Genomic DNA, 25,596 nt, shown 5'->3' on the forward strand with positions numbered 1-25,596 from the left:
CTATAAGCCTGTCGGCAGCAACCTCCCACATGTTTTGATTCTGAAGTCAAACAAATAACCCTACCTACGGCTAAATCTGCCTGCATCAATCTTCTCATAATGTTTTCCTATGACACCAGTGGCTTTCTTTCCCCTGGAGCTCACGGAGGATATCACTCAGAATAATCACATGTACAACAAAGTGTGTGTGTGTGTGTGTGTGTGTGTGTGTGTGTGTGTGTGTGAGAGAGAGAGAGAGAGAGAGAGAGAGAGAGAGAGAGAGAGAAACACACACACTGTTCTGGATGTTTATATACGATTCAAGTGAATACAGGCTACTCAAGCCTCAGCTGAGATGGGGAAAGCCAGTGGCGGTAATTATTACAATCATTTACTTTGAGGGCTTCCAGAATGAGCCAGCAGTATGTGGCTGCTTCATCCTAGAAAAAATACAAACTGACAAGTGTGCCTGCTAAGGATAGAACCTTCTAAGTCCTGCCCTGCCATTCTATAAAAGGTGGGAAAGCTCAAGGAGTTTGTGCTTTTCAGCATGGAATTCACTGCCTATACATCATCACTGCCTATACATCATGAACATTCATCTAATATCAAACTTGGGTGGACAGTTCCTTCAGTTTAATGAAACATAGGGCCAACCACAAGATAGTGGTTTCTGTATATTCAAGGGACTCCCCACAAAAATTAAAAGTAGTGTAAAAAACCCAAAACCAACCCAAGAATGAACCTACAAATGTTGAGGGTGTTCATGGTGGAGGGGGGGGGGGAGAGAAAGACAGACAAAAGGGAATTGGTATACTTGGAGCCAGCGTGGTGTAGTGGTTAGAGTGCTGGACTAGGACCAGGGAGACCCGTTTTCAAATCCCCATTCAGCCATGAAACTAGCTGGGTGACTCTGGGCCAGTCACTCCTCTCTCAGCCTAACCTACTTCATAGGGTTGTTGTGAAAGAGAAACTTAAGTATGTAGTATACCACTCTGGGCTCCTTGGAGGAAGAGCGGGATATAAATGTAGTAATAATAATAATAATAATAATAATAATAATAATAATAATATTTTGTAAAGAAGCAGATGAAACAGTGGACCACCTAATCAGCTGTTGTAAGAAGATCGCACAGACTGACTACAAACAAAGGCATGACAAAGTAGCAGGGATGATATACTGGAACATCTGCAAAAAATACAAGCTACCTGTAGCCAAGAATTGGTGGGACCATCAAATTGAAAAAGTGGTAGAAAATGAAGATGTAAAAATATTATGGGACTTCCGACTACAAACAGACAAACATCTGCCACACAATACACCAGATATCACTGTAGTGGAGAAGAAAGAAAAACAAGTGAAAATAATCGACATAGCAATACCAGGGGATAGCAGAATAGAAGAAAAAGAAATAGAAAAAATCACCAAATACAAAGATCTACAAATTGAAATTGAAAGGCTGTGGCAGAAAAAGACCCAAATAATCCCAGTGGTAATTGGCGCCCTGGGTGCAGTTCCAAAAGACCTTGAAGAGCACCTCAATACCATAGGGGCCACAGAAATCACCATCAGCCAATTACAAAAAGCAGCTTTACTGGGAACAGCCTATATTCTGTGACGTTATCTATAACAACAGCAAGAACATTGACAATAAAATTCAGCAATCCCAGGTCCTTGGGAAGGACTCGATGTCTGGATAAAACAAACCAGTCAATAACACCTGTCTGACTGTAAATAAATAATAACAATAATAAACTATAGCAGATAATAGCCTGGGCATGAGAATTAGGATTGGGCAGATGCACACTGTGAGGGTAAAATTCTTCCCTCTACATATGGGGAAGTTTTGGAGAGTGGGGGGGGGGAGGGAAAAGGACCTTTTCCTTTCCCCCCTTCCCAAAAACCTTTTCCTTCATTATACAACAATAAAGTGCTTAGCTTTGGGATTGGCAATTGGCACTCTATAGTACAGCAGGAGAGTGGGAAAGAAGAGGTTTCCTAGTACAAGCTCCTCAGCACCAGTAGAGCCAGCACCTAGAAAATTAGGCAACGGGCCTTAAAAAGGAAAAAGAAGAAAAAGAGCCTTCCCTACAGAAGGAGACATGGTCAATTCACTCTGCCTGAGCAGCAACCATAAAAACCAGTAGTCTGCTTCAAAAAGCTACTGGAGCTTTTTGAGTTCTACATTGCTGGACTCAACTCTTGTAGATTCATGCTTGGAGCTAGCTGAGGTTCTCCTAGATCCCTGTCTCAATGGAGAGCCCAGCTTGGCTCCCAGAACCATGCAAATAAGTGTCAGAACTCTCCAATCTGGGCATGCTTCATATGATAGCTGCAAATTCAGCTGTGCCTCTGCATCAAGAGCAAAGGAATGGTCCCGTCCCAACTGATGCAGAGATGCAGCAGAATTAGTCCTCCCATCATCAAAATACTACGGGAAGGCAGCAAGGGATGAAGTAATAAATCACTGAAAGACACACCAGACAGCCTCCTCTATAGGTAGTTATTTTGGGCACACAGGATTCTTCTGTTATTTAATTATTTTATTCTTCCTGCATGCTAGCAGCAGAGGTGTGCCTAGGTAATTTTGGAGCCTAGACCTAAAGGCCTTCAGAGCCCCCGCCCTCCGCCCTTGCACCCACTGGAAGTTAAGCATCCTCCCCCTAGACACACACACACACACTGTGACACACACAGTATTTTAAACACATGGGTTCTTGAGGGCACAAACAGCAACTGAACTCCACAAGAATGTAAGAATATAAAACAGGTATATTTATGCAAATGTGCATTAGCAGAAACATTCCAACACGCAACGTAACATATTCCCATCCCACATATTTCTTCCCTCTCCGTCTCTAAAGCACCCAGCACAGGTCATAATCACAATCGGACACCCGGCACAGCATGGGACAGCAGTGCGGCAACCACACCACCTAGGACAGACTAAAGAGGATGGGGGGAGGGGTGTGGAGGCCCTGGACTTCAGCCCCAAAGTCCAGGGGTAAGAGCACCTCTGCCTAGCAGTTCTTTAAAGGGACACTGATGTGTTCCAGTGCACAGCTTGGAATTCCTATCCTACATACTACATTTCAGTTAATCAGGAATATGGGCATTCACACAGACAATGAGAACAGCATGCCAGATGGCAAGTGCTTTTCAACGATGCTCTGTGTAGCTGTAATATCCTATATATATACTGGAGATGCTGGTTATGCAGGGTATTTTGCAAGGGAAGGTGGCACACATCACTCATCAAGATTGGCCTTGAACACTGAGAAATAAGGATAAGAAAAGGAGAAAGGGCCTTGTCTGCCCATATAGTATCTGGGTGTGAACTGGAAAGGCACTTGCTGTCAGTTCTCCTGCTGTTCTCTGGCAGCTCTGCACCATTACGCATGACACTTGCCATGCACACAACAACAGTGTCACACATAATGATATACCATCACAGGAAGCACTCAGGCTGAGAAGCAGACTGTGATGCCAGCTCTGACAGCTCTCGGCACACTCAGGAGCTGAAGCTTGCCATGGTATTTGCAAAGATCACATTTCCCCCTTGAAATATCACTTTGTGACACAAATGCCAATATACAATGATGCTGACAAAAACAAGCAAAGAAAGAGCAACATGCTATATTGTCCTTCTGGAAATAATTTGAATCTGGGATGTTTGCGATCATCCAGTTCACTTCACTCCTAGTTTTTCAAGAAAGCAAATTGTGCACACACAAAAAGAGAGGGGAGGGAGGGGAGAGATCTCCACAAGCACACAGGGATATATGGATGTCTAAGCCACATCTAGACTAGACTACTATCACAAGTACTACATGGGGCTACCTTTGAAAACTGCCCAGAAATGTCAACAGGTACAGAATGTGGTGGCTAGGGTCATCTGCACTGGTTGCCAGATTGTTTCTGGGCACAATTCAAATTGCTAGTTGTTGCCTTTAAAGCACTAAAAGGTTTGAGACCTGGATATCTGAAGGGCTGCCTTTCTCCACATGAATCTGCCTGCCTGCTGCGATTATTTTAATTTAATTTAATTTTATTTTATTTCATTCATTCATTCATACATACATTCATTCGATTTCTATACTGCCCTTCCAAAAATGGCTCAGGGCGGTTTACAAAGAGAAACAATAAATAAATAAGATGGATCCCTGTCCCCGAAGGGCTCACAATCTAAAAAGAAACATAAGTCAGACACCAGCAACAGTCACTGGAGGGATGCTGTGCTGGGGGTGGATAGGGCCAGTTACTCTCCCCCTGCTAAATAAAGAGAATCACCATGGTAAAAGGTGCCTCTTTGCCCAGTTAGCAGGGGATTATTTGGGAGACTTTGCTCCACCTTCCTTCACCATCACAAGTCCAACTGGTAGGGATGCGGGACAAGGGTTTTTCTCTTGGGGCAGCCCACCTCTGGAACCTGCCGTCACACAGGGCCCGTCTGCCCCCAAAGTCTGGCAAATACATTTTTGTTTCTCCCAGCATTTGATCCAAGTTGACTGGGACAAGAGCTGGTGTAATATAGTGGCAGAGCTAAAGATCAGTACTTCCTCAGTTTAAATCTCACCTCTCTCATTGAATCTAGCTTCTCTAGGTGGCCTTAGGCACTCCCTCTCAGCCTCAGCTCTCCCAATATGGGGACAAGAATTATTGTTTAACGTGGTTGCTTGAAGATAACAGGTGTGACGCACACTGCACACTCAAGAAGTGCAATACAAATGCTAAGTGTTATCTGAATTATTTTTATCTTAATATAGCTTATTGCATTTTTATTTGAACTAGCTGAACCCGCACAGGTCATCTGTGCACTAGGAATTTGTTGCTCTCTTTGTTCCCAGCCACAGCTCCTGTTTTATTGCTTAGTGTCAGCCACGCACTCTCACTTGCCCCCTCCCCGCTAACTCACTCGCCCCCTCCCTGCCACTCGCTCACTCGCTGGCAACCTACCCACTCCTCTTCCCTATCTGCATATTGAATCCCCACTGCCCAATCACCACAGTGCTTTTGTTCTGTTTCCTCCAATTTGTAAAGTACTGTGTGGGCGAGGCTTGCCACTTATGACGTGTGTGTGTGTGTGTGTGTGTGTGTACACACACACATTAGCTTAACCTGCGTAGAGCATCTGTGTGCTAGTACTTGAATGCTTCCCCCCCTCACCCCCTGCCACAGCCCCATTCACCTCAGAGATCTCTCCACCCTCACCTGAGCTGCACTCCTGCTCCTCCTCCTCCATCCTGTTGCTTCCATGCCCCTCACCCCTCTTGGTCACGGCAACAGCATTGCTAGCACCTACTGGCAAAGCTGCAGCCTCCTATCCCCGGAGACCTTCCTAACTTCACCCGAGCCCCGCTCCTGCTTCTACCCACCGGAGAAGCAGCAGCAGCAGCAACCCTTCCATATTGCCGCCACCGCCATGGCCGTTCATTTCCCTCAGGCCACTGACTAGCCTTTGCTTGCCTGTCTCCCTCTGCCAATGGCCTCGGTAGCCCCAATCAGCAGCAGTGGTTGACTGGGCCCTTCCTTGCTACCAATAGGCACCGCTATGGTTGCTCGTTCCCCTCAGGCCAAGGATAGCCCGTCCCTCACCCTTCCCTCTTTCTCTCTTCTTTTTTCCTCTTTCTCTCTCCTCCACTCGCTCTTCCCTTCTGTCTTTCTTTCTCTCCCTCCCTTCTTTCTTTCTCTGTCTCTCTCCCCCCTTTCCAGATCAGAACAGATCTTGTTCAACGTGTTTCCTCATCTAATTCACACAACGGCAGCCTCTTTCTCCTGAAAAAAGTGCTCCTCCCTCTCTCAAAACCCCTCTCTTCGCAGACCCCTGCTCACTATCCTAGATAGATAGATAGGTTGATAGGTAGACAGACAGATATTCCTCTCCTCTACAATCAAGAACATCTTCCAATCAGTAACAGTTGCATTCCAACTGACCTTAACCATCACAGGCTCCTCCTCCCAATCTGCATATGGAATCCCCACTGCCCAATCAGGTTCTTCTGCTTGCAAACTCTCACGAGAGCTGCCACGCACAGGATTAACCATGGGTATGCTTTCGAGAATTATATAGATAGAAAAAGACAGATTGTAAGATGCCTTGAGGACCCTTGCGAGGGCAAAAGGCGGATGGGTGGATGGTTAGATAGATAGATAAAAGGTGCCCTGATGAAACAAATGTCCATTTAGAACAGCATCCTGTTTCCAGCAGTGACCAGTCAAATGCTTTTCAGAGGTTCACAAGTAGGGCACGAAAGCTACAGTCCCCCCCCCCATTTTTTGTCCAAAGCATCTAGGATTCTGGGGTGCACAGCCTCTGGAACTAGAAGTTCCTATCTAATAGCCATGGATCAACCAAAAAAAAAAGTTTATTTTTTATGCTAGTGTTTATCACTACATCTTGTGGTAGCAAATGCTATACATTAATTATGTATGGTGTAAAATGGTACTTCTGTCTGTCCTGGACCTGCTGCCTGGAAGTAAGTGAGATTCCATGTATAAAGAAATAAATCGAGATGGTACTGATTAATTTCATTGGTTGACCCTGAGTTCTAGTATTAGGGTGAAGACGAATTAAAGTTCTCCAACTTCACTACACTCATATATATCTCTAATTGTATCCCCCACTTCCTCTGTGTCTTCTTTAGAAAAAGAGACAAAAAAGTCCCAATTAGGTGACACAATGCCTGCTGTGAAACCTATTCCTCTGCCCATATGTGTTGGAGGGAATGTTGGAAAGCTATCCACTATTTTTATAGTGCAAGCAGGCTGATTGTGCAACCTTGAGTTCAGCTATATGATCTTCTTGGGGTGTGTACATCTTGGTTCATTGCAACAGTGTAGCATTAGTCTGGATGTCAGCCACTGGAATTTATAAAGAGTATGCATGAATAACTGTTATTGGGTGTGCACTGTACTAGGAATTATAGAGATTACTAGCATCTTTCATGGGACTGCCTGGTGGGGCTCATTACCAGAATATGATCAGAGATTTTTTTTTGAAATATCAGGTTTTAAAATTAGGAAAAAACCAAAAGTCATTTTGATGGGATTAAAACAGGAAGTAAAAGTATAAGAAAGAACGTTTTTGATGAATTCACTAGCAGCTGCTAAAATTGTTTATGCTAGACACTGGAGTAAATACATCAGATTTGAAAGAGTGGTTATTTAAAGTCTGGCAGGTCAGTGAAATGGAAAAACTAACTTATTATTCAGCAAGCTAGCAAAAGGCAGGGAATGTAATTTGTTAGTCTTCATAAAATACTGGTCAAAGCATAAGGCATTTGGACAGATTCCTTAACATATTTTTAATATTTTGTAGTTGTTTTCTAGACTGTTTTTCTTTTCTAAAACCGTTCAGCAAAGGTAAGTTAATACTGCAAGAACAGAAGTTTGTGTAATATGGTATGTTCACAATGTTGTAATGAAACTTTATTTAATGCTGAAAAACAGGTTATGAGGCAGGACTTCCCTTTACAGAAACCATACTGATTTTTCCTCAGCGGCCTAATGAACTTGTAATTTCCTCCCTCTACCCTTGTTAAATGGGGCTATATATTAGACTGGTTACTTTTTAATCCTTTGGTAAGGAGTCTATTTTAGTGATGTATATTTTTGTTAGAAGATTTAACCATTTCACATTTAAGAACTTTAAGAATGTCTTTTGAAATTAAATGTGACCATCTTGGATTTTCTGGGTAAATTTACACAAACAGACACACATTCACATCCCCACACACATAAAACTGGAGGCCAGATGGAATGGGAGAAGGAGCTCCAGTTCATGTGTCAGGAGCAAGACAGGAAAGGAACAGGGGATCCTGCTCCCAATGCCTGATGGGAAAGAGGCCAGACTTCCTGTTACCTTATTCTTACCTAACTTGTCTATCAGGAGCAAGTAGAGGATGATAACCCATGGTAGGATGAGAACCTCCTTACACTGTGTGAGAAAGAACAGTTACTAAGTCAATGTGTGGATAGTAGAATTCAGCCATTATTATAACGTTTTCTCCTTTGGCTGCCTCTCTGACTTCTTTCTCCATCACTCTCAAGAGTTTTAGTCAAGAGACTAGGAGTATGTCTCCAGTACTATATTACTTTTGGGGCCTGGTATTTCAACTCATAGTGATGCTGTTGAAGGGGTTTGGACCTAAGTTTCCTAGTATATTGCACCCTATGCCATCTTTGACACAAAGATTGATTCTGGCTAATGTAACATATCCAAGTTTGGACAAGCCCTATATTTTAGCCTACTTTCCAGTAGGCTCATGAGATCACCCGGCATTCTGTATTTGTGTCTGTGAGTCTGTCCGTGTGTGTGTCGCCACCATTAACTTTGCAACACCTGGACCAATATGAACCAAATCAGGTACAGTTGTAGGGACACATAGGAACACCTCAATGGCATAGTTTGTGATGATGTCATCCACACCAATTCAAGATGGCGGCTGCATAAACTTTTGAGGCACAAGTGGGCTAACTTGTGAACCGCCTAACTGATTTGAACCACATTTGCTACAGCTGTAGGGACACATAGGGATGCCCAAATGGCGTGGTGTGCAATGATGTCATCCATTCCAATTCAAGATGGCGGCCACATGAACATCTGAGGCGCAAATGGGCTAATGTGTGGACTGTCTAACCAACTTAAACCAAATTAGGTACAGTTGCAGTGACTGACACATGGGGACACTTCAACGGTGTAGTTTGTGATCATGTCATCCACACCAATTCAAGATGGTGGATACGTAAACCTTTGAGGTGCAAGTGGGCTAACTTGTGAACTGATTAACGGATTTGAACCAAATTTGCTGCAGCTGTGGGGACACATAGGGACACCTCAAAGGCATACACTGTGATGATGTCATCCAACACAATTCAAGATGGCAGACATGTAAACCTTTGAGGAACAAGTACACTAACTTGTGGACAGTCTAACCGATTTGAACCAAATTTGCTACAGATGTATGGACACACAGGGATGCTCCAATGATGTCGTTTGTGATGATGTCATCAACCCCGAACCAAGATGGTGGACGTGTGAACTTTTGAGGCACAAGTGCACTATCTCGAGGACTATCTAACCAATTTGAACCAAATTTGGTACAGTTGTAGTGAGTGACAGACAGGGACACCTCAATGCTGTAGTTTGTAATTATGTCATCCACCCCGATCCAAGATGGCAGACGCATGAATATTTGAGGTGCAAGAGTTCTAATCTGTGGACCTCGATTTGAACCAAATTTAGTCTAGTTGTTGAGACAGTGAAAGGAAAGTAGGCTGATTAGTTCCTACTAGAATAACTTGTAAGGCTTTGTTTCTTTGTGTCAGATATTCATTAAAACCAATTTCTGATCTATTTGCAGTCTATGCCTTTCTTTTTTCACCAGGCGCAAGCAATTTCTCCACATCAGATTTTTAACTGAAACCCCTGGCAATTTCTGGCAATCTGAAGAAGCATATTCCATGAACTTCTCCATATTTGGAACACCAGCTATCTATTCTCTACAGAACCAATTCTCCACAAACATGTGCTGGAATTAAGAGGAAACTCCTTAGAAATCAGCAGGCTCAATAATACTCTAAAAATCTGTCAAAGGCTCAACAACGCCATTATCATGGATTTCAACTCTAAACACTGTTATTCTCTTGACATCTTGGTAGTTGTACAGCTTGAGACTATGTTAAATCATGAAGCTGCTGCTTTAAATGGGAAGCTTAGTGTTCTTCTGCAAACTGATCAAACCACAATAAATGTGTTCTTTTGCACCGTTGCTAAGAACGTCTGAACTGTTCCAGCTACACAGCATGATCAGGCTTTAAGCCTTTATTAATCCTACTTACATAACTTGCTTATAGAACAGTCAGCTTGCAACAGGTGATAGTTTGAAATGTGTCCAACTGATGATGCTAAAAAAGCACTGGGCTTTGAACATCAGCGGAAATAATACTTTATTTTTAGCCTGGCATAAAAGTGGAAAGATCATTCTGTGTACACATCCAAGGCTGCATTCACATGTAGAACAGCAAACAACAAAAGATTTTTGTCCCATTTTTGTCCCATTTATCCACTTTACATTTACCAACACATTTTACCCACAAAGGGGATGATGTTTGGTAAAGTCAAGCTTGGATATATCTGATTTCTAGAGACAAAGTAATCACAATGTTCAGAGGAGTCCTAAGATAAGTGCAAGGTTCCTCTCTGCATGGTTCTTATGAAGAAAAGAGTAATGTTATATATTTACTTCCAAAGTAGAGTATCACACTGTTTAGCACTCTTCGCTTTAATAGCCCTCTGCAACTGTGGCTCCAACCTTGTAGAGTTAAGTCATGACAAGGTATCAGGATCATGATGTCCCAGGTCTGCATGCCACTCATATTATACACCATGTTCAAACAGACATGCATGCACATCTATATGCATGGAGTACAACATATGAAGACAACCCATGCAATTATCACCATCCTGATCCCCCATTACGAATAGGCTCTGCACAGTTAGGGTCACAAAAACACAGCGTTTCAGCAAGAAAAGAACTGGAGTTATGAGTATATTAAGAGAGCGTTACACAAAAGATAAAAGTTAGTGGGTATGTTGTCAAAGAGCCAGGTGGTATAGGCCATCAACAGCCATGGGAATTTAGGAACTCTGATACTGACACATGTGCATACTACAGGTGACTGAGGAAATATTTGGCCATGATCTCTGCACGTGATATTTTATCATGATAGCTGAAAGTTCATGTTTAACCTTGCCCGACATGGCTTACAGGTGAAACTTGAAAAATTAGAATATCGTGCAAAAGTTCATTAATTTCAGTAATGCAAATTAAAAGGTGAAACTGATATATGAGATAGACGCATTACATGCAAAGCAAGATAAGTCAAGCCTTAATTTGTTATAATTGTGATGATCATGGCGTACAGCTCATGAGAACCCCAAATCCACAATCCCAGAAAATTCAATCCCATGAAACCAATAAAACAAGGATTGTAAATAGAACAATATCGGACCTCTGAAAAGTATAAGCATGCATATGTATTCAGTACTTGGTTTGGGCCCCTTTTGCAGCAATTACTGCCTCAATGCGGCGTGGCATGGATGCTATCAGCCTGTGGCACTGCTGAGGTGTTATGGAAGACCAGGATGCTTCAATAGCGGCCTTCAGCTCTTCTGCATTGTTTGGTCTCATGTCTCTCATCCTTCTCTTGGCAATGCCCCATAGATTCTCTATGGGGTTCAGGTCAGGCGAGTTTGCTGGCCAATCAAGCACAGTAATCCCATGGTCATTGAACCAGGTTTTGGTATTTTTGGCAGTGTGGGCAGGTGCCAAGTCCTGCTGGAAAATGAAGTCAGCATCCCCGTACAGCTCGTTTGCGGAAGGAAGCATGAAGTGCTCCAAAATCTCCTGATAGACGGCTGCGTTGACCCTGGACTTAATGAAGCACAGTGGACCAACACCAGCAGATGACATGGCTCCCCAAATCAACACAGACTGTGGAAACTTCACACTGGACTTCAAGCATCTTGCATTGTGTGCCTCTCCATTCTTCCTCCAGACTCTGGGTCCTTGGTTTCCAAATGAGATGCAAAAGTTGCTCTCATCAGAAAAGAGGACTTTGGACCACTGAGCAACAGACCAGTTCTTTTTTTCTTGAGCCCAGGTAAGACGCTTCTGATGCTGTTTGTTGTTCAGGAGCGGCTTGACAAGAGGAATACGACATTTGAAGCCCATGTCCAGGATCCGTCTATGTGTGGTGGCTCTTGATGCACTAACTCCAGCCTCAGTCCACTCCTTGTGAAAGTCCCCAACACTTTTGAATGGCCTTTTCCTGACAATCCTCTCCAGGCTGCGGTCATCCCTGCTGCTTGTGCACCTTTTTCTTCCACACTTTTCCCTTCCACATAACTTTCTATTGATGTGCTTTGATACAGCACTTTGGGAACATCCAACTTCTTTTGCAATTACCTTTTGAGGCTTTCCCTCCTTGTGGAGGGTGTCAATGATGGTTTTCTGCACAACTGTCAAGTCAGCAGTCTTTCCCATGATTGTGATTCCTAATGCACCAGACTGAGAGACCATTTAAAGGCTCAGGAACCCTTTGCAGGTGTTATGGATTGATTAGCTGATTGGAGTGGGACACCTGGAGCCTAGACTGTTGAACCTTTTCACAATATTCTAATTTTCTGGGATTGTGGATTTGGGGTTCTCATGAGCTGTACGCCATGATCATCACAATTATAACAAATTAAGGCTTGACTTATCTTGCTTTGCATGTAATGCGTCTATCTCATATGAGTTTCACCTTTTAATTTGCATTACTGAAATTAATGAACTTTTGCACGATATTCTAATTTTTCGAGTTTCACCTGTATATTATCTGGCAGATAAGTTGTTGAAGAAGGCCTGGTAGAGATTATAAATGCTTCTCTGAGGGAGGGCAGGATGCCATCTTAAGGAGGCAATTATTAGACCTCTTTTGAAGAAGCCTACCTTGGATCCCTCAGAGTTAAGCAACTATAGGCCTGTCTCCAACCTTCCGTGGTTGGGCAAGGTAATTGAGAGGGTGGTGGGCTCCCAACTCCAGGCAGTCTTGGATGAAACTGATTATCTAGACCCATCTCCGAATGGCTTTCGGGTGGGCTATGCGGTGGAGACTGCCTTGGTTGTCCTGATGGATGATCTTCAATTGGGAATTGACAGAGGAAGTGTGACTCTGTTGGTCCTTTTGGACCTCTCGGTGGCTTTTGATACTATCGACCATAGCATCCTTCTGGCGTACCTGAGGGGGTTGGGGGTGTGAGGCACTGCTTTCCCTCTTCCACTTCTACCTCTCGGGCAGGTTCCAGATGGTGTCCCTCGGGGACTGTTATTTTTCTAAATCTGAACTTTGGTATGGTGTCCCTCAGGGCTCCGTATTGTCTCTGCTGCTGTTTTAACATCTACATGAAACTGCTAACTGCTGGGAGAGATCATCAGGAGATTTGGTGCAGGGTGTTATCAGTATGCTGATGACACCCTGATCTTTTTCTCCATTTCAAAATCATCAGGAGAAGGCATAAGCTCCCTAAATGCCTGCCTGGAGGAGGTGATGGGTTGGATGAGAGATAAGCTGAGATTGAATCCAGGTAAGACGGAGGTACTTATTGTACAGGGTCGGAATCTGGGAGATCTTTGATCTGCCTGTTCTGGATGGGGTTACACCTCCCCAGAAGGAACAGATACGCAGTCTGGGGTTGCTTCTGGACACATACCTCTCTCTGGTGTCCCAGGTTGAGGTAATGGCCAGAAGTGCCTTTTATCAGCTTCGGCTGGTACGCTAGCTGCATCCATTTCTTGAGATAAATGACCTCAGAATAGCAATACAGACTTGACTGCAGCAATACGCTCTATGTGAGGCTGCCTTTGTACGTAGTCCGGAAACTGCAGTTGATCCAGAATGCAGCAGCCAGGTTGGTCTCCAGGTCATCTCGGAGAGACCATATTACTCCTGTACTGAAAGAGCTACACTGACTGCCAATAGGTTTCCGAGCAAAATAAAAGGTGCTGGTTATAACCTATAAAGCCCTAAACAGCTTAGGCCCTGGGTATTTAAGAAAATGTCTTCTTCGCTATGAGCCACACCGCCCATTGAGATCATCACGAGAGGTTCAGCTTCAGCTGCCAACGGCCCATCTGATGGCGACTCAGAGATGGGCCTTCTCCATTGCTGCCTTGAGGCACTGGAACATGTTCCCTGTTGAAATAAGAGCCTCCCCGTCTCTGACAACTACTAAAAAGGCAGTCAAGACACATTTTTTCATCCAGGCTTTTAATTAAATACTGAGGTTCTACACGCTATCTGGATGTAGACCCTGCAGGGCTGATGTGGGAAGAGCGGAGTTGACAGCTCTCGCTGTAGACGATCCAGCTCCCAGGGGTTAACGGAGTGCTCGCTAACCCCGTTTAAGGGTGAGGTTTGCTGCCGGGAGCTAAGCAGCTCCCTCTGCAGCACACGACCACAGGAAAGCAAGCCGGGCTCCCTTAGCCTGCTTTCCTACAGTCGTGGGAATAGCCTCACTCTTTTAATAGTATGATGGTTTTAAATCATTTTAACATTTTTAAAAATTTTAAACTGTTGTCATGTTTCAAGCTTTTTACTGTTGGAAACCACCCAGAGACTTGCATTTTGGGTGGTATAAAAATGCGTTAAATACATAAGTAAATGAGTAAGTGAGTAAGTAAATAAAGTGCTGGTAGATTGCCAAGTATTGTGCATGAACAGCTCTTGAATGATTAATAGGGTGTGTGTACCTCCCTGATTGTTTTGTCTTGAAACTATCACTTTGAAGAAGGAAATCTGAAACAAAGCACTACTGCAGCTAGAGGTAAGATGCTTTCCGCTGGAGAGAAATAAATCTTCATCCAGTACAGAAATCACCTGTCTAATGTTTATAATGGCTACGAGCACCTAAAAACCTGAGGGCACAAAATAAATACGTCTAACATGCTGTGCTGTATTGGTGTGTAAGATATTACCATGTAAGAGAAGCTGACTAAATGTTACTTGTCTGACAGCCTGGCCTGAGGGGCTACTTTAGTTGCAAATGGGGATTTAGCAGCTAAAGTAGCATCCTAAGCATGAAAAAGTCATGAGGCTATTCCTGAATAACCATTGAAGGGACATAAACCAAGCTACACCCAGAGTTTGTGCCTGTGAAGCAAAATATAGAGGACTGCTCAATAGTCCTTACGATCTGCATAGGGGTTGTTAGCAACCTCACCTTGAAGAAGTCCCTTATGTGACTCTGCTGTGCTCTACAGGAGCTAAACCACAGCTGGTGCAAGAGATAGTGTATGCCAGTGTTGATACCTGAGCCAATTCTGTGAGCTGTGTTGGCGCAGTGACTTACAGAATCAGGCCATCAGCCACCCTCACTGATAAATTACTAAATTACAGCCTCTGACATTTCTATATTCAAATTAAAGTGACTTTCTTTAAAATGAAAATGAAATGGAATTTGTGGAGTGCTTTGAAATGCTGATTTAAGAAAACATATTGATATTTTAACGTAAGGTTATGACCACTTCATTAACAGGTTGTCCTCCAAAACCATTTCCTCACTTCTGCCCCTCACTTTGTTAATCACCCACTTCCCAGATAGCCCTCTGACCTGCTGATTTAGATAAAGGCCAGCTAGCCTTACTCAGGAAGACTGATCTAAAGGCATCAGTGTCTAGAGGAGGGGCGGGGGGGGGGATGTTTGGTTTCCGTGACTTAGATCCAATTTATGTCATTGTAACTGCCACATGACAGCCACTTAAAATTGCGCCTGCCCTGTGAGGGATCCTTGCAGGAGGTGGAACATGCAGAGCAGCTTGCCAAGTGGATCACTCTGATCACCCTGGGAATTTCTACACCATCACCAGATGCCACCAGGGGTCTCTGCCAGCAGTGTAGAGACACAAGGTGCCTGATCCATACGGCAAGACCCTTTGTATATGTCGCGGTGACTATGTGGAACAGATATCACTCTTTTCAGGGAGTCTCCATGGGGTCACAGTTACATGAAAACTAACCACAAGCTTAATACCTCCAAGGGTCTTCTGTATTGATGTACACTTGGCCACAGAAACAGAGCTAAAGGCCTAGTTACTGATTCTTAGTAAATGTGTGGGAAGCGAGTCACTGACATTAACTGAATTAGTGTTAACTGATCTGTTAAATCTAAACAAACGTGATATTGGGAAAGGCTAAAACATTGAGGAAGCTAGAGTCCATTTTCCAACACAGAAGCAATTCATCTTATGCAAATCTCTCTCAATTACCAGTTCCAGCAAAAACATTTCACAAATTAAATGCTATAAAGATAGAAACTCGCCCACAGCATGGTCATTTAACGATGAAGTGTGAGAAAGAGACAGTTGAACCAATGGTACAAACTTGATGAAATACAGATGTCCCAGTCCAGGGCTACATGTTTGCCAGGACATATGCTTCTATGTGTATGAATCTATTTATTTCAATGGATGGAACAAATCAAAAGAAAGAAAGGACCAAGCATGCAAAGCTCCTTCCAGTGGGGAAGCTGTGTGTGTCTATTGCTGTTCTTGCACTTGTAAGAAAATTGCTGGACTAGGGTAAAGCACTTAAAACAATTTTTTTGGTCACATAGTTTCTTTTTCATATATTACACCACAGGTTAGAGTTAGGGTGTTATGGCTGGCTATTAATAACTTAATTAAGGCATCAGCCTCTCATCTAACCATAATAATATACTCTACCTAATTTATAAATGTACACAAATCAAGCCTCTTGACACCCTCTTAAAATAAATATAACAGGGTCTATGTGACAGCTGAGAACAGAAGTAATTGCACCACTAGTCACAAAATGAGTAGGACTAAAAACAGAGCCCTTGTCTTCAAACTCCCAGAATCCTGCTGCAGTAGTTTATACTGCAAACACAGCAGAAGGCTTCCAGTGTTGACACAAAGCTGATGGGAGGCGACAAAAAAGGAAAGCATTTTTCATTTCCAAGGAAGTCTCCTGAAGTGTGCAGAATTTCACAATGTCCGTGTAATAGGTGTAAAGCTGTTCCCATTAGCCCAGGAAGCCGGGGGGGGGGGGAGTTCCTACCAAGACTGAACACTGAGAGTAATGGATTCAGTTAAATGATGGGCTGAACTCTCTCTAGCCTTACTGTGTGGCTGGCTTCTCCAGTGTGACCAAAGCAGGAGAACTGATAGGGCCAGACCCCAGGTATTCTTGCACAAATACTACTATCCTACGCTGATCTACTGAAGCCTTTGCCAGTTATACTGCTTGCAACTTATCTGGCTAAGATCCCCTCCCCACATGAAATGGAGATGAAACTAATTAGCCGTTTCAGACAGGTTACATGTTAGAAGAAAAACAGATGTTAGGTGCCATGGGTCTCAGGCTCCGGACAGAGAAAGAGAGCACCTTCTTCCCAGAGCCATTGGCAAAGTGGCACGGCTATTCACCACCAGCCTTTGAGGACGGAACAGAGAATTGCAGCCATTCCACTAAGTCAAAGCCTGCACCACTTGGAACTGCTGTTACCATCTGCTACTTACATTGCCAACTGCTCAACAGTGCAAAGGTTATCATTCTTCATATGAGGAGCTTGCCAATGCTATCTCAGCAGCATAGGAACCACCACAGTGCACTGTCTTCTTGTGCCAGTCTGGTAATACCCCAAACCTGAGACCATATAGCAGGTGCCAGCAATGTGGTGCTGTGATTCAACTCCCAGGTTCCTCTGGTAACTAACTACTCCTCCAATAATGGCCTGGATCTTCCTCACAGCACCTGAATCTACCTGCAGTGTCCAAAGATCTTGAGGAGGAGGAGCTAGCAGAGCTTGAATCTATAATGGCAGCACAAACCTTTTATGAGGAATCTGAATTGGCTCACCCACCATCCAAGGCCATTTGCTCAGGGCACGATCTGATGACACCCAACTGTGGCCCAATGGCGGCCTCTAAGCCAGCCCCACCCTTTTCAGTTCTCTGCACTTTCTCAGCTAAAAGGCAAAGCTCTCACCGTCATCAAGCCCTAGCTGGAGATACAGTGGCTCACTGAGCTTTGGGCCTTTTCAGTTCAACATCTGCCTTCTTTGGAAACTGTCCCTGGTCCCGTGGAGCTTGACCCTGAGGCAGAATTATTGGCTGTTACTGGGATGCTTTTAAGGAGCACAAGCAGAGGCTCACTAGTACTGCCCCATCTCTGTGCCATGAAACAACTTTGTATATTAACATCACATAACACAGGGTGGCAGTGCATCTTGCCAGTGAGTCTACAGACTTTTGTGCTGCCCCAGTGTCTCCGAGTGGTCTATCTATGCTAGTTCAACACTACTGGATATTGTACTAGTACAACAGTTTTTACACCCAATGCTAAACACTTATCTGCCAACATAGTGGCTCCAAGGATCGGGCACAGAATTTATTCTTATTGGCTGCAGCTATTAGATTTCCTTTGACTGGAGGGGGGGGGGGCGGGGGACAGAGAAGAGGTTCACATTCACTGCAGTCTAGAAGCACATTTATACCCATGCTGTAGTGTGAAGTACTGAGTGAAAAGGACAGCCTTTGACACCTCTTCTTCCCAGGAGGCAAATCACTTCACACAACTGCAGAGCAACACAGAATCACACTTCCTGGGTTTTCCATTCTCTATCCCTCTGCACCCCAAGGCTTCATTCTTGAAAGGAAATTCTGCCTCATGTTTTTCATCACCTCCACCCTTCCTGTTTATGAATACTCTGTACTGGCTGCTTCTTTTACTGTTGTTCCAAAGCAGGTGGCAAGACTGGATGCGGAACTGTTTAGAGTCCAGCTAATAAATCTAGACACTCATTCAGGTCAGTACAAGTTAAACATAAATCAATCCTCCTTCAGTTAAGGACAAGAGGCAACTCTGAATTCATAGAGTTCTAGGTTTCTAGCACATGTCAAATGCATTTAAACTACCATATTTTACAGACTATACGACGCTACAGACTATAAGATGCACCTTAAATTTTCATCCAGTTTTTGAGTTTTCAAGCGTTCCTTTTCCTCTCGCCTCCATCTCCCCTCCAAGCCCTCCCACCGAGCCCCGCTCTGTCCTTTCCCTCCTGCCAGCAGCAGCGAGCCAACCAGTGAGCCAATTGCTGCTAGTTGTTGCTCATCGCGGCCGCCGGCGGGGCCCGCCCAGGACCTCCTTCACCTTGTGCCTCCGGTGGCTCCTGCGGGCTGGCGCTCGCCTGCGCGGGCTCATGCCGCCCCTTTCCCTGCTTGGCTGCAAAAGGCTTTAAGAAGCCTTTTGAGCGCGTGCAAAAGGCTTCTTAAAGCCTTTTGCAGCCAAGCAGGGAAAGGGGGGGCAGGGAGGTTAGAAATCCTGCCGCCCAATTTCTAAAAGGAGCCCAGCGGGGAAGGGGGCGGCAGGGAAGTATCCTGCCACCCGATTTGAAGAGAACAAGGAGAAAGGGGCGGCAGGGAGGTATCTTGCCGCCCGATTTGTAAAGCAAATACGGCGCCGGAGTGGGGAAAGCGTGGGAGGGGTAAGTAAACCCTCCCCCGCCCTTAATGGAACCCCCCACCCCAATCCTTCCAAACCCATCCTCCTCCTCCTCCTCTTCCTCCTCCTCCCCCTCTCTTTCCCGACAAGCCCTAAACTTTCAACTTCTCCCCGGCCAATCGGAGTATAAGACGCACCTGAATTTGGGGAGATATTTTTCAAGGGAAAAAGTGCGTCTTATACTCCGTAAAATACGGTATGTCATGCCTCTTTTACAAATGCTCCGGGGTGGGGGAGATAAAAACTCAAAAACTCGTCACACGGAAGGGTTTGAGATCAACTGGGTAGATATCTGACTGTGCAATAAACCAATCAGGAAACCTTGTTGTTGCAGGCAGGGTGGATTTGATTTATATCAAACTGATTTAAATCACGATTTAAATCACTAGCAGGGTGGATAAAAATAAAAAAAATCCGATTTAAATTAAAAAAAATCCGATTTAAATAAAAAAAATCAGATTTTTTTTATTTAAATCGATTTTTTATATTTAATTCGGATTTTTTTGATTTTTATCCACCCTGCTAGTGATTTAAATCGTGATTTAAATCGTGATTTAAATCAGTTTGATTTAAATCAAATCCACCCTGGTTGCAGGCTCCTCTTTCCACTTGACTCTATGATAAAGATGGCCGCTGGCAGCCCGGGAGCAGTTTAAATCTGCTCCCAGGAGTAGTGCTGGTGCTGCAGACCAAAATAAAAAGGTAGGACGGGCTCTCTTCATATCCTACCTCACTTTTAGCCAGGGTAGTGAGTCTGAGCTACCCAGCGGCAGAGTTTCTGGGTCAGAAGGGCTCTCGCTGCTGCAGACAACCAGACATTCCTGGGTAAACCCTCTTCTACCCAGGAAATCTCTGTTCCTGAGAACAACTTCTGTATGTCACAAAGGGCATGACCTAAAACAACTTAAGTCAAATACACTTAAGTTGCTTTGAAATCCAATGTTCTGCATACAGGTGAAACTCAGAAAATTAGAATATCGTGCAAAAGTCCATTAATTTCAGTAATGCAAATTAAAAGGTGAAACTGATATATGAGACAGACGCATTACATGCAAAGCGAGATAAGTCAAGCCTTAATTTGTTATAATTGTGATGATCATGGCGTACAGCTCATGAAAACCCCAAATCCACAATCTCAGAAAATTAGAATATTACATGGAACCAAGAAGACAAGGATTGAAGAAAAGAACAATATCGGACCTCTGAAAAGTATACAGTGTACTGTGCTTGATTGGCCAGCAAACTCGCCTGACCTGACCCCATGGAGAATCTATGGGGCATTGCCAAGAGAAGGATGAGAGACATGAGACCAAACAATGCAGAACTGCTGAAGGCCGCTAATGAAGCATCCTGGTCTTCCATAACACCTCAGCAGTGCCATAGGCTGATAGCATCCATGCCACGCCGCATTGAGGCAGTAATTGCTGCAAAAGGGGCCCAAACCAAGTACTGAATACATATGCATGCTTATACTTTTCAGAGGTCCGATATTGTTCTATTCTACAATCCTTGTCTTCTTGGTTCCATGTAATATTCTAATTTTCTGAGATTGTGGATTTGGGGTTTTCATGAGCTGTACGCCATGATCATCACAGTTATAACAAATTAAGGCTTGACTTATCTCGCTTTGCATGTAATGCGTCTGTCTCATATATCAGTTTCACCTTTTAATTTGCATTACTGAAATTAATGGACTTTTGCATGATATTCTAATTTTCCGAGTTTCACCTGTATATTCAGAGATATTACACTCAAGCAATATCCCACTGATACCATGTTCCTTTCCCTATGGGCATATACATTACTTTCCAAAACTTTTACTGTAAGGATTTAATATACAGCACTATTGTGAAGTCACGTAAGTCTTTAAAAAATGTCTATCAAAGTGAGCACTGCCTGCTATAAATATATTAACACAGAACATAAAAGAGGGACATAAAAGGTGGGCTCATATACTACAGTTTAGGTGAGAATCATTGTAAGCAGACAAGGAGGATGAATAGTTTAGTCCAAGCTGCTAACCAGACACCCAAATTCTTTTAGTATTATCATCAGTCATCTATATAGTATTTTCAGCATTTGGAATTCTATAACACTACAATTTCATCCATCTTCCAGCTAATAGTAGTTCACTATTATTTTAATGGTGAGCGAGAAACCACACGCCTAAGGGCACCATTACCTGTCACATAGGGAGGCTGTTCTCTTGAACAGACAAGCCCGGGCTTGGCTGCCCATGAGAACTGCTGGGATCCACATGAATCCTGGTGGTGCCGCAGCACCAAGCCCAGTGCTGAAGCCCAACTCTTAGCGTGGGTTAATGAAGCAAGCACACTGTTAACCCAGGCTCCAGGGTAGTGTGTCCATGTGGGCTGCTTGCAACCCACGCTGAAACAGAGAGGAGCGCCTAGAGTGCAGGTCTCCCGGGAGAATCCCCCAATGCACTGAGCTCATCGCACGGTGCATTGTGGGATGCGCCTAGCCTCTGGAACACGGCACCGGTTGCTGCCGTGGCAATCATGTGCGCAGCGGGGACCAGTCTGGATTGTCTGTGAGGAAGGTAGGCTTAAACCTGCCTTCCGCCCACCTGCCCGAAAGGCCCCAGGGTTCCAAAATCCCACTGCCCAGATAAGAGAATGAGGCAGAAAATATGAGGGAGTAATTGAGAGCCTGAGTGCTATATATGTTTTTACCACTTTCAACTTCAATTACAGTATAAGTTACAACTTAGTTTACTTCTCTTCTGTTTATTGATATAACCATGGTTAGCCAAGCTGGGTATGCTGTAATTTTGTTTCCTAGAAAGAGAAGGGTTGTTAGCCAATAAAAATAGGCTTCACACATGAGCACTATAATTTTCATTATCCTAATATCTGGATAATGTGAAGTTAGTCAATCATTGATGGCTGTTAATGTTTTTGTTAATGTCCTCAGTATGAGACTGATGGCAACCCTAACCCTGTTAGGCATACTCTGGTAGGGAGGGAGAATGGAAACGAGTTGGAGCTCATTAATTATTTCATTATTAGTGGAAATAACTAGCTTGATCTGAGTGATATATTCTTCCCATTAGCTGAAAATAAGGGGCAAATGGCAAGCCATATGGGACAGCCTTTTTTGGACTGAAATAAGGGACTTGCCTGCTAATAAGGGACTATTGGGAACCCTACGGTCACATATTGTTTGGTAATATGGTCCCCTTCCAAATGCCCTTCATGAGGTCTTTTGGTTAGGAATTTGCATGAAACTGATTTTGTGTTTTGTTTCAAGTGTGAAACAAAATGCAGATGGCTGAAAAGTGTTGTCAAACCATTTGTTTTGAGGAAACAAAATTCAAAACGTTTTGAGTGTTTCGGCCACAGGGAACAATGGGGAAACTCAAAACATCCCATTGCTTCCCATAGGTAGGCTCCTACAGACACCAAACTGGCTTGGGTGGTAGGGAATTATGGGTGCTACCTACCATCCAATCCACAAAAGAAATGGACAAGCGGATGATTTTAAACAATTTTTTAACCTTTCCCCCAAATCCACATAAGATCCTATGGGGGTCTGGGGGGGAGTTTAAAATTTATTAAAACTTGCCTGCTTCCCCACCCACACACACTTTTTGAGTGGGTTGGGTGGGAGGGAGCACCCATCATGTCCTACCACAAAACAGTGTCTTTTGGTGTCCCTAGGAGCTACCCATGAGGAACAATTGGATGTTTCAAGTTTCTCTATTATTCCCTATGGCTGGATCAAGCTGCACTCAGAGTGCACAAAAGTTTTGCATTGCAATTTGCCTTGAAATACACTGCAGAAGTACAAAGTGTTGGGGAATCTCTGTCTCCCAACACAGAACACACATTTCGAACACAGTCCAAAAATAGCCAAAAAAGAATCAATGAACCAGAATCCACTGCCAGCCACAGTGCCTATTTTGCAGTAACGTCATTGGCACAAGTTGCTCTCTCACACACAGTTATGACCCTAGCATTGCAACAGCTGCCATAGCAGCACCCTTAACAGCAAGCCTAGCCATAAGCTCAAATAGAGCAACTTCAGCCACATTTTGACTGAGTATACCATGCAATGCAGAGTGCAGAGCAGAGCAGCGAGTGAAGCACAAGTTGGTCTCAAGGCCAAACATGGAGATCATCACAGCAATCACCAAGATATATTACACAGAGAGAGTGAGAGAGCTGCCACTACTCATTTCAAAAATCAAACCTCCCTTCCTCCTCTCCTGGTGTATCCTCTTCAAGAGAGGCACACTATAAGGTCTCTCTCTGCCTCCTAGTCCCTTTAAATACATTTTGAAACTCCCTCCTTTTGGACTCTCCCCTCCCTTCCCCAGCCAATGGGGGCACAGATGCCCATGGCAATACTTGATCTGTATGATAACAAGCCAACCAAGAAGCAAGGAGATTGCAAGCCAATCAGAAGCCACTGCCAGAAAACTAATCAGCAAGGGGAAAGCAGGCCTCCAAAATGGAACATGAAACATTGAAATGTATCAAATCAAAATGGGGTTGTTTTGTTCCGAACTCAAAACACTCATTGCTGCCCATTATGAGTCAAAACGTCTTGCACATCCCTACTTTTGGTGCTGCCAAGGCTGTATTCTTTTCTCTGACTTGTATGTTTTGCTAACTAATGATTCTAGGCATACTGTAAGTTGTTCTTTAATTTTTTCAACCAGTCTACTTCAACACATGGGGTGAAAGTGAAAAATGCCAGCCAAGGTATCTGGTGTTTGTTTTCTTGGTTACATTTGGTGATGCAAAAGTTGGCATAGCAATTTCAGAGGAGATTAAGAAATGAGTCACAGATTCAGATGCAAGTTTTGTTATCTGTGTTTGCCTGGAAGAGATGGGCTGATATGACCAATCACTTCTGAAAAAGATCTTCACAGATTTAGAACTTCCATGCTTGCAAAAATCAAGTGTGCGCAAAAAATTCTATTGACCAACCACGTTCTGGCTGCTCAGAGCTATAAGGCTATGCCCAACAAAACTAACATGAGCCTAGTGCAGACTCTACATTTCCAATCTTCTATGTATGGCTGGAGGATCAGGAATGGGCCATGGTTTCCCCACTTACTTCATTCTCCCACACAAATTCCTGTGCCATTCAATAGTTTACTTTGACTATGGTGCAGCATTACGTCTGTAATAGCGCTAATCAGATGCCCTCATAACCAGGATTTGCAAACGCACTTCAGTCTCTGGTTTCCAACTTGGATTAAGATGGCTATCCTGGTCAGGATAACCACTACACCAGCGTTAAAGCAAACTATGCAATCAAGGGGAACATTTCCACATGAGAAAGAAAGGGGGGGGGGGGCTACGTGAGCCTGTTGCATGCTCCTGATATCCTAACCATTAGGAACTCAAACACATTACAACTGCACTGGGCCGCTGACGAAGAGGTTGCACATGCACAACTAGAGTGCATGCACACGACTATATATAAAGAATTTCTCCTCCCAAATGTAACATAAACCTTATTTTTACATTACAGGAGTAAAGAGGGAATAATGGAGAGGTGGGATCCAGTCATGTCATGCCTGAAATGCATGTCTTTCCATCCTCCAAGAGATGGCGTAATGGCTTTGCTCAATCTGGGGCATCAGGAAGCACTCCTTATTTGTAATGTAAGTGCAGTGCCCATTACATATGACCTGACTGGTGCAATTTTGCATTGCTCCCAAATCTTAACAGCATCCATTAGGGGGAAATTGGAGTCTTCCTGCTCCATAATCAAAAGAGAGGCATGTAATGTGAAACACTAAGGTGAACATTAAGAAGCCCTGAGTGATTGTCCTTAAGTTTAAAGGAGGGAACAATAGGGACTGAAAACAACTTTATGTCGAGATAAAGCTGCCACCAAGAGAACAAGATAACACTTTTGAACTTTAAAGGCTCTGCATGATATATACAGGGAGATAAGAGAACAGAAAGAATTTATCATAACCAGTGGAGGGGGTAGAAAATGTCACAGGAAGTGAGTGACTCATCCTTATGTACAGAGGGAATCTTTTAAAATGGGCTAAAACAGGAAGGTGGGCAGGGGATAAATATACCAAAAAGGAAAACACAGAAGGAATGAATGCATTATTAAACTAAAACTCTCTAAATAATGAACAGAAGCATTAAGAAAATCATTACTCTATTAAAATGAACCAATTTTGTTTTTCAAACTGAAAGCATCTACTTAAGGCCCAACAGGCTGGGTTTCCCCCCCTTCATAATATGCAATTAATTGTTTCATGGTTAAAATGTACGTGTTTGATGGCACATGGTGAAAGCCCCTCACAGCTCTTATCATTAGCATGGAAGAGAAGAACTATACAACTGCTGATCCTGCAGGTTCATACACAAAAAGATTTATACCTGCACACATTTAGGAAATAGCCAGGAGACGTAACTGCTCCTTCAATACTGCAGACTGGTTTCTCATGTACTGGGTTTTTTTTCCTCTCCATTTGAAGCTGTTTGAAGTTCATGCCAGAGGTGGGAGTAACAAGACAAACGAAAGGCAGAGATGAGTCATCTCAGGATGAT

The 25,596-nt window shown here is 43.7% G+C and overlaps 1 protein-coding gene across 4 annotated transcripts in view; it reads right to left on the reverse strand.

Moving 5' to 3' along the window:
- Window positions 1–25,596, reverse strand: part of JADE2 (jade family PHD finger 2) — a 246,434-nt gene that overhangs the window by 109,251 nt on the left and 111,587 nt on the right. The window lies entirely within an intron of this gene.

Source organism: Hemicordylus capensis, chromosome 2 (assembly GCF_027244095.1).
Source record: "Hemicordylus capensis ecotype Gifberg chromosome 2, rHemCap1.1.pri, whole genome shotgun sequence".
In the NCBI taxonomy this organism is placed as follows: Eukaryota; Metazoa; Chordata; class Lepidosauria; order Squamata; family Cordylidae; genus Hemicordylus; species Hemicordylus capensis.